This window comes from Halichoerus grypus, chromosome 3, assembly GCF_964656455.1.
Source record: "Halichoerus grypus chromosome 3, mHalGry1.hap1.1, whole genome shotgun sequence".
NCBI lineage: Eukaryota > Metazoa > Chordata > Mammalia > Carnivora > Phocidae > Halichoerus > Halichoerus grypus.
This window is the reverse complement of record NC_135714.1, coordinates 183,078,496-183,089,550: the sequence shown is the minus strand read 5'-3', so window position 1 is coordinate 183,089,550 and position 11,055 is coordinate 183,078,496. Positions and strand designations below refer to the sequence as shown.

General features: G+C 37.3%; 1 pseudogene; it reads left to right on the top strand.

The window, feature by feature from the left end:
* The first annotated feature begins 2,641 nt into the window (after positions 1 to 2,641).
* Positions 2,642 to 3,264, top strand: LOC118521503 (dihydrofolate reductase pseudogene; annotated as a pseudogene).
* Positions 3,265 to 11,055: the final 7,791 nt, after the last annotated feature.

The window sequence follows — 11,055 nt, the reverse complement described above, 5'->3', positions numbered from 1 at the left end:
ACCTGGGATTTTTAAAAACTTTATTTATAAAAAATTTCTGACTTGATATTGTCCAGCATCAGTCTTTGGCCATTCAATTTTATATTCACTGAATAAATTTTTTATTTATCCTTAAAGAAGAACAAAAGCAAGAGAGACAGGGAAGATTCAACTCTTGTTTTAGAAGACAAAAGGAAAGTGGGAATTGTCATTGCTTTCAGGGGTTAGCTACAGTTCTTTAGTTTGCAGCAATATTGAAGGAGTGAAATTCAGAAGAATAGAGAAATGTGAATCTGGAATTTGGGTTTACTTTCCACTTCAGAAACAACACTGGATGTCTTAGGAATTTATTTTCAGGAAGTAAAGTAGCATTATCAAACACTATTACCTTCCTCAGAGTTAGAACATAAAGTTGAACTTAATACTTTTGACACATGAAAAATCTTGTGTAAATTTTGGTTATATTCAGAAACAGCACTATATAATTTGGAAAGGTGGCAGGATAATTCATTGATATACTTGTGTTCTCCTTATATACCTACTGCTATTAAAACTATTTCAAGTAGGTCAATTTTTAATTTCTGGCCTCAAGGGATTTAGGTCTGGCATATATACATATATATACACACACACATATATATACACGTATGTGTGTGTTCCGTTGCAAAATATATATAGTGATTAATAAAAGACTTTCAAGTATAAAATAAGTTATATAGCCTTCTTGGAATGATAGTGGAATTAAAGGACAAAAAGATTAAAGAAGAGATTGTATATTTTTTAAAAATGGTTATTGGTAAAAATCAAATTGCTATCATATTTATTCCACTGAATACATTTAAAAATAGTCTTATACTGTTTTATTGTAAAATATCGTTACTCTAAGCTGAAAATTGCACTTTTTGTCATTATTTAAATTTATGATAAAAACATATTCCTCAACTTAAAATATGTGAAGAGGAACATTGTTTTTCAAATTTTTTAGGGACTTCATGAGCAAAAATGTTTGAAGACTACTTGGGTAGACTACTTCTTCTCACGATTTTTTCTGATAGTCTCTCATCATTTACCCCCTTCACCACTTCAAGAAAAAAAGTTTCTAAAATTCTGATCCAATCATCCCATTCCCTGGCTTGAAAACCTCTGATGGTCCCTTTCAGAGGAAGGATAACATCTAACCTCTTTAGCTCTGCCTTCAGCCTACAGTGCTTCCTAGCCTCTTATTGCTTTTTTGTCACATCTTTCCTGACACAGTCTCCAAGAACCCTCCACTAATACCCCTATGCATTGGTTTCTTGCCTTAGAAGCCATATTCCTTTACATTATATAGTGAAACTCTCCTTATCCTCCAAGGCTGAACTAAAAAAAATCACTCTCCTGCCAAACGCTTAACCTTTCAAGCAGCATGAATGGTCTTTCTGCTTCGCCCTACATTACTTGCTGCCTGTCCTGATTATAACATCCATCATGTATTGTACTTTTTCCATGTTTTGTATTGTTTACTCAGATTTCATGTGGGATATTGTTATCCCTTAGTGTAGTTTCAACTAGCAGAGGTCCAAATTAAAACAAAACAAATAGAACAATGGTATATAACATTTACATCAGGAAAATCTCATATGCTTATGTGCCCTATATTTAAAATAGTTTCTGCATTCTTTGAAATGCTTTTATTGCTGAGTACTCAGTGAATAATTACCAAACTTTAATCCACTTGATTCATTATAAACCAGTGCCACTAAAATTAGTCAAGATACTCCAAGGAAGCAAAAGCAGATCAGATACTTCCAAAAGGCAAAGAAGGAAGGATGAGGGAGAGGGAGGAAGGGAGGAAAAAAGGTGTGTGTATGTGGGGCTACTGAAGTGAATTTTACTATCAACAACAAATTGAGTATGAAGGTAAAGAAATAATGATGTAGCAGCACACAGTGTAAATCATTGTTGAACTGTAGAACATGCTAGAACATGTCTAAGTAAGGACAAAAAGAAACAAAATGGCAAGGTGAAAGGTTTTAAGAACTCCTTATGCAACCCAGGGAGTGAAAGAAAAACATACCTTTAGTTCCAAGAATATTTCCACATCCGTGGAATTAGAACAGACCTGTGATTTACCTCTTGCACTCAGATGCTCAACCCCCAAACAGGGTAGTAAGTGGCAAGTGAAATAGTTGCAATAGTTGCTATTAACCCAACTCCACAGCAGGATGTGTGTATATACATGCATAACAAAAGAACAAAAATCAGTCTGGCAAGTGATCTAGATTTTTACCTGGAGCCTCCAGGTAAAAATTAAAAACAAAAATTCATTTGAGTCTAATAGTTTGTAAGGCTAGGACTCAAACTTGAACATTACAGTTCAGTTTTCTTAGGTATAGGATGGACTCTTCATGTGTAGATTCAGACCTTTTATTTCTAAAAAGTTCTCCTGAATATAATTTAAAAAAATAATTTGCTGATTTTCTTCTATTGGCTGTTCTTTCCCTATCTTCTATCTCTCTTACTTCCTCTTGTATCCTTCTTACCTCTTTGTTTTCAGTTCCCTAGGCTGTTTTCATTATCCTCCTCAAAGTCCGTCAATATATTCACTTAAATCGTTCTTGAATTTCGCGCCAAGCTCGGAGGGGTGATCCCGGTTTGGTGAGCTAGCTGGGAGGTGTTTACAGCTGCTGTCATGATTCCTATCATGGTTTGTAGGCTAAACTGCATCACCGCTGTGTCCCAGAACACGGGCATCGGCAAGAATGGGGACTTGCCCTGGCCCCCGCTCAGGAATGAATTCATGTTTTTCCAAAGAATGACCACAACCTCCTCAGTAGAAGGTAAACAGAATTTGGTGATTATGGGTAGGAAGATATGGTTCTCTATTCCCGAGAAGAATCAACCTTTAAAGGACAGAATTAATTTAGTTCTCAGCAGAGACCTCAAGGAACCTCCACAAGGAGCTCATTTTCTTGCCAAAAGTCTGGATGATGCATTAAAATTTATTGAGCAATCAGAATTAGCAAACAAAGTGGACATGGTTTGGATAGCGGGAGGCAGTTCTGTTCATAAGGAAGCCATGAACAAACCAGGCCATCTTAGACTATTTGTGACAAGGATTATGCAGGAATTTGAAAGTAATGTATTTTTTCAAGAAATTGATTTGGAGAAACATAAACTTCTGCCAGAATATGCAGGTGTTCTTTCTGATGTCCAGGAGGAGAAAGGCATTAAGTACAAATTTGAAGTATATGAGAAGAAGGATTAATGTGAAGATGTTTTCTGATTTATTTCAAGTTAGTTGCTCCCCCTGCCCTCCAAACAATTATATATTTTAATATTAGGAGAAAACTTTTGTTGACTTTAAGTCAATGGATAATTATTTCTAAGGAATGAGATTTTATTAATCTTAATTAAGCTATAGTTAAGATTAATCTTAACTAGACCATATCAGATACCATTTGTGAAACATTTCTTGCTATAACTGTGTGTTGCCCGTCAAGGACCCGCACCTGCCTAGGGTAGCATATCTACCAAGAGCCTAAGTGAGACAATTCCCTGATAGCATAAGTTGAAACCAGGACTTACAAAGATAGGACTAGACAGATTTGTCCAAAGGTCAGAAATGGATTATAAATAGAAGAGCTAGAACTCAGATATTAAAAGAAAATTAGATCAAAATAGGAACTTTGAGTTCTCTATGCATATCACACTGCTGAAAAAAAGTTCTGTTCACTCAGACAGGGAATCTGGTAACTTGAGAACTCAAGAGGCAGGTAGGACGCTACCTTTTTGACGGTTAAAAGAGAAGGTCTGAGACCTAAAAACTCTGTTTCCAATCTCCAGTGAGATTCCATGGGATGTTACAATGATAGAAGAACAATAGGCTGTTCTAGTAACAAGCATATGGCTAAAATTAGAAATTAAAAAGGTAATGAATTGAAAATGGATAAAGCTAGAAACCAATATTACAAAGCTGGAAACTAAATTAAACTTCACTGAATTAGAAAATGAAAATTAAAACACATTTACCCGTCGTGTTAGCAAAGATGTGGATTGTTAAGTATCCAAAGAAATAGCATTTTTTGCTTGTAAATTAATACAACTTTTTAGAGTTTAAGTTAGGAATATCAATTAAAATTCAAAATATTCTGGGTTTGGGTCCAGAGCTTCCACTGCCAGAAATTAATCCTGAATAAAGAGATGGACCCCCCCAAAAAAATCTGTTCTTATTTGAGCATAATGTAATTAAGTCTTCATTGCTAAGATGATTTTCTTCTACTTTCTATCATAATTCAGGTTAATGCTATTTTTTGGCAGGGGGAGAAGTGGGGGGGGCAAAGGGGGGGGAATCTCAAGCAGGCTCCATGCCAGCATGGGGCTTGATCTCAGGACCCTGAGATCATGACCGGAGCCAAAATCAAGAGTCAGATGCTTAACCAACTGAGCCACCTAGGCCCCATGGTTAACACTGATTTTTAATGTCTTGACTTGAAATGTTCTTTGATCTTCATAAATGCTACTTTAATGATATGAAATTCGTTCCAGAGTAGTGTGTTATCATTTTTCTCTATTTTATAGGTTTCTTAAAAATCAGATTTAATGCTGGCTGCCACAAAGATACCACAAAAAAAACCATAGACCAATATTCCTTATGCATATAGATGCCCTTGTTTTGAAGAATTGAACAAACCAATCCTAAAATTAATGGAAATGCTAAAACAATTAGAAAAAAGTTGAAGAACTCACTCTTCCTGATTTCAAGACTTGCTACGAAGCTGGAGTAACCCAGGCGGTGGCGTGGCCGCAGCAGCCTCGGGGCATTAATGCAGCCTGCACGTCAGACTGGTAAGGACTATGATGCAAAGGCTGCGTGGAAGCATGGTCGCAACTGGGTGAAAATTTCCTTTCTCAGATTATAACTGATTCTAGTAAGTAGAGGTGGAGAATTTGTAGGCAGAGATAAAATTGCCAAACATGAGGAAAGGAAGGGACTTAAGAGACAAATCAGCAGGTCAGACTCAAAATAATCATGCTTTTGGATCCCAGAACATCTATTTACAACTCCACTCAGGCCAGCTGGTAAATGTGAGACACGCCAGGAAAACCCACCCTCCCACCCCAACTCAAAATACCTGAATGCTTCTAGCACCTTGGACATATACTAGTTACTCAATAAACATGTACAGAATGACTAGAGATCTGGATATACATGAATAAATGGTTTCATGTTGCCACCAACTTGGTAAGATTTTCCAAAATTAAGACTGGGCGACAATGGCAGAGGAGGAGGATCCCAGGCTTACCTCGCCACATGAATACACCTAGATAACACCCAGTCAGTGTAAATAATGACCCAAAGACTGGCAGAACAGATTCTCCAAAGCAAATGTGGAGAAGAGGCCACATCGAGATGAGGTCAGGAGCCCAACTGCAGGAAGGTCCATGTGAGGGAGGGATGCTCCAGGCACACAGAAGGGAGAGGGGCAGACCTAACAGCAACCACCCCAGGTGCAGGGGACTCACACTGAGAAGACAAATCCCTGATAACATTTGGCTTTGAAAACTACAGGGGCCTAACTTCATGAGTTCTGCCTTTAAGGAGACAGCACAACCAACAGACCCTCTGAGATATGGCATAGAAGCAGCCATTTGAAAGATGCCTGGAGTATATGGAAAGATTTATTTACTAATCTCAGAGTGTATGCCGGAGGGCCAGGGATCTTTGGAAGACTTCTCTTAGGACAAAAGAGCTACCAGGTGCCACTTCCCTTGCCTGCCCCCCAGCCTAGATACAGGGATATCTGTGGGAACAAGCACAAGTCCAGCACTCTCCACCTACCTTGCTATCAGTGTGCTTCATGCCCGAGTTCTCCTGTGGACTCCCTCCCTCCAACACACCTTCCCCAGGTGTGTATCCCAACTAGCACCGCAAGGGTGGCAATGTGCAAGCAGCCACCACAAGGTGGTGAAAAGACAAAAACCTGCAACCAAGAATATTCTATCCAGCAAGGCTATCATTCAGTATAGAAAGAGAGATAAAGAGTTCCCCAAACAAAAGTTAAAGGAATTCATGACCACTAGACCAGCCCTCCATGTAATGTTAAAGGGGATTCTTTAAGTGGAATGAAAGACCATCAGCTGCAATAAGAAAAGGAAGAAGCACAAAAACAGTAAAATTAAGTGTACCTGTAAAAATCAATCAAGTGATTCAAAAAATAAAAGAATGTAAACTATGACACTACATACCTAAGATGTGGTGGAGGGGGAGAGGAGTAAAAATTTAGCGCTTTTAGAATAGGTTTAAACCTAAGCGCCCATCAACTTAATATAGATGGCTATATGCACAAGATGTTCTGTAGAAATCTAATGGTAACCACAGATGAAAATCCAGTGATTTGTAAAAAATAAAGAAATCCAAGTATATCACTAAAGAAAGCCAGCAAACCATGGTAGAAGAGAGCAAGAGAAAAAAGGATCAGAGAAGAACTACAAAAAACAACTGTAAAACAAGTAATAAAATGGCAATGAGTACATACCTATCAAAATTACCTTTGAATATAAATGTACTGACTGCTCCAATCAGAAGACATAGGGAGACAGAATAGATAAAAAAAGGAAGACCCATCTACATGCTGCCTACAAGAGACTCATTCAGCACTAAAGACACCTGCAGATTGAAAGTAAAGGGATGGAAAAGCAGTTATTATGTAAATGGAAGTGAAAAGAAAGTGGGTAGCAATAATTATATCAGACAAGAGACTTTAAAGACTGTAACAAGAGACAAAGAATAACACTACATAATCATAAAGGGAACAATCCCACAGGAGATAAAACAATTGTAAATATTTATGTACCCAACATGGGAGCAGCCTACACAAAGCAGCTAATAATAAACATAAAGGAAAAACATTCATAATAATACAATAACAGTAGGGGACTTTAACACAACACTTACATCAATGGATAGATTATCTAAATAGAAAATCAACAAGGAAGGGGTGGTTTAGAATGAAACATTCCACCAGATGGATCTAACAGATATATTCAGAACAGTCCATCCTAAAACAGCAGAATACACATTCTTTTCAAGTGTGCATGGAACATTCTCCAGAACAGACCACATGTTAGGCCTCATAGGCCTCAACTAATTCAGAAAGTTTGCTGTTATACCAAGCATCTTTTCCGACCATGCTATGAAAGTAGAAATCAGCCACAAGAAAAAAAATCTGGAAAGAAAACAAATACAGGGAGGTTAAATAACACGCTACTAAACCGTGACTGGGTCAACCAAGAAATCAAAGAAGAATTAAAAAAAACACATGCAGACAAATGAAAATGAAAACACTATGGTCCAAATTCTTTGGGATGCAGCAAAAGCTGTTCTAAGAGGGAAGTTAAGAGCAATACAGGCCTAGCTCAAGAAGCAAGAAAAATCTCCAATAAACCCAACCTTACACCTAAAGGAGCTAGAAAAAGAACAACAGACAAAACCCAAAACCAGTAGAAGGAAGGAAATAATAATCATTAGAGCAGAAATAAATGATATGGAAACTAAAAAACCCTAATAGAACAGATGAATGAAACCAGGAGCTGATTCTTTGAAAATATAACAAAATTGATAAAACTTTAGCCAGATTCATTGAGACAGAGACAAGGGGGGGGGGGGTAGGGAGAGAGAGAGAACTCAAAGAAAATGAGAAATGAAAGAGAAATAACAACCAACATCACAGAAAGAAAAAGGATAATAAGAGAATACGATGAAAAATTACATGTCAACAAATTGGACAACTTAGAAGAAATGGATAAATTCTGAGAAACATAAGCTCCCAAAACATCAGGGGGAAAAAATAGAAAATTTTAACAGACCAATTACCAGCGATGAAATTATATCAGTAATCAGAAAACTCCCACAAACAGAAGTCCAGGGCTAGATGGCTTCACAGTTGAATTTTAGCAAACATTTAAAGAGCATTAATACCTATGCTTCTGAAATTATTTCAAAAAATAGAAGAGGAAGGAAAGCTTCCCAATTCATTCTATAAGGCCAGCATTACCCTGATACCAAAGCCAGATAAGACACTATGAAGAAAGAGAACTACAGACCAATTTCTTTGATGAACATAGATGCCAAAATCCTAAAAAAAAAAAAAAAGTATTAGCAAACCAAATCAAACAGCACATTAAAACAAACAAACAAACAAAAATCATTCACCATAATCAAGTGGGATTTATTGCTGGGATACAAGGGTGATTCAATATTTGCAAATCGATCAACACAATCCTTTCTTTTGTTGATATGATTTATTTATTTATTTATTTATTTATTTTTAAAGATTTTATTTATTTATTTGACAGAGAGAGACACAGCGAGAGAGGGAACACAAGCAGGGGGAGTGGGAGAGAGAGAAGCAGGCTTCCCGCAGAGCAGGGAGCCCGATGCGGGGCTCGATCCCAGGACCCTGGGATCATGACCTGAGCCGAAGGCAGACGCTTAATGACTGAGCCACCCAGGCGCCCCGATATGATTTATTTTTAAAAAGATCATTTTAATAGATGCAAAGAAAGCATTTGACAAGGTACAATGTCCATTCATGATTCATGATAAAAAAAAACAAAACAAAACCTCAAAAAAGTAGGTCTAGAGGCAACAAATCATAAAATAATAAAGGCCATATATGAAAAAACCATAGCTAACATTATACTCAGTTGGGGGAAACTAAAAACTCTTCCCCTCCCCTAAGTCAGGAATAAGATAAGGATGTCCACTCTCATCACTTTTATTCAACATAGTACTGGAAGTCCTAGCTGGAGCAATCAGACAACAAAAAGAAATAAAATACATCCAAATTGGTAAGGAGGAAGTAAAACTTTCACTATTTGCAGAAGACATGGTACTATATACAGAAAACTCTAAGACTCCACCAAAAAACTACTAAAACTGATAAATGAATTCGCTAAGGTTGTAGGATACAAAATCAACGTGTGAAAATCTCTTGCATTTCTATACACTAATAATGAAGCAGCACAAAGAGATATTAAGAAAACAGTCCTATTATAATTGCATCAAAAAGAATAAAATAACATCTTAAAAAAAAAAAAAGAATAAAATATCTATGAATAAGCAGGAATAAACCTAACCAAGGTTAGGTTTCACCTGTACTGTGAAAACTATAAAACATGGATGCAAGAAACTGAAGGTGACGCCAATAAATGGGAAGATATTCCATTCTCATGGATTGGAAGAACAAATATTATTAAAACGCCCATACTACCTAAAGCAATCTACAAATTTAATGCAATCTCTATCAAAATACCAACCTTTTTCACAAAGCTAAAAAATTTAATCCTAATTTTCTATTTGTATGGAACCACAAAGGACCCCAAATAGCCAAAACAATCTTGAAGAAGAACAAAAAAGTACCTATCACAATCCCAGATTTCAAGTTATATTAAAAGCTGTAGTAATCAAAACAGTTGGTACTGGCACAAAAATAGACACATAGATCAAAAGAACAGAACTGAGAGCCTAGAAATAAATCCATGCTTATATGGTCAATTAATCTTCGATAGAGCAAGAAAGAATATCCAATGGGAAAAAGACAGTGTCTTTAACAAAAGGTATTGCAAAAACTGGACAGCTATTTGTAAAAGCATGAAACTGGACCACTGTCTTACACCATACACAAAAAGAAACTCCAAATGGATTAAAGACCTAAATGTGAGACCTGGAGCCATAAAAATCCTAGAAGAGAGCACAGGCAGTGGTTTCTCTGACATTGGCCATAGCAACATGTTTCTAGATATATGCCCTAAGGGAAAGAAAAGCAAAAATAAACTAGTGGAACTACATCAAAACAAAACCTTTTGCACAGCAAAGGAAACAATCAACAAAACTAAAAGATGACTTCCTGAATGGGAGAAGATATATGCAAATGACATATCTGATAAAGGGTTAGTATCCAAAATATATAAAGAACTTATACAACTCAACACCAAAAACCCCAAATAATCTAATTTAAAAATGGCAGAAAACATGAACAGATATTTCTCCACAGATGGCCAACAGCCGCATGGGAAGATGCTAAAAATCACTAATCATCAGAGAAACGCAAATCCAAACCACAATGAGATATCAACTCACACCCATCAGAATGGCTACAATAAACACAAGAAACAAGTGTTGACGAGGATGTGGAGAAAAAGGAACACTCTGCACTGTGGGTGGGAATTCAAACTGGTGCAGCCACTGTGGAAAACAGTATGGAGGTTCCTCAAAAAATTAAAAATAGGACTACTATATTTTCCAGTAATTCCACTACTGGGTATTTACCCAAAGGACATAAAAACACTAATTCTTTTTAAGATTTTATTTATTTGAGAGAGAGAGTACAGCAGGGGGACGGGCAGAGGCAGAGGGAGAAGAAGGCTCCCCATTGAGCAGGGAGCCTGATGCAGGGCTCGATCCTAGGACCCTGAGATCATGACCTGAGGCTAAGGCAGCTGCTTAACCAATTGAGCCACCCAGGTGCCCTAAAAACACTAATTTGAAAAGCTATATGCACCTCTATGTTTACTGCAGGATTATTTACAATACCCAAATTACGGAAGCAACCCAAGGGTTCACTGATAGATGAACAAAGTGGTGTGTGTGTGCGCGCATGCGCACGCACGCGCACGTGCACACACACACACACACACACACACACACACAATGGAATATTACTCAGCCATAAAAAGGAATGAAATCTTGCCATTTGCAACGACATGGATGGATCTAGAGGGTATAATGCTAAATGAAATAAGTCAGTAAGAGAACGACAAATACCATCATTTGCTCATCTGTGGAAGAAACAAATGAACAAAGAAGATACAAATAGAAAATATTTTTTAAAGATTTATTTATTTTAGAGAGGGAGAGTGTGTGCATGTGTGAGTGGGAGGAGGGGCAGAGGGAGAGAATCTTCAAGCAGACTCCCCGCTGAGCATGGAGTCAGACACGGGGCTCCACCCCATTACCCATGAGATCATGACCTGAGCCCAAACCAAGAGTTCAATGCTCAACTGACTGTGCCACCCAAGGGCCCCCCAAAACAT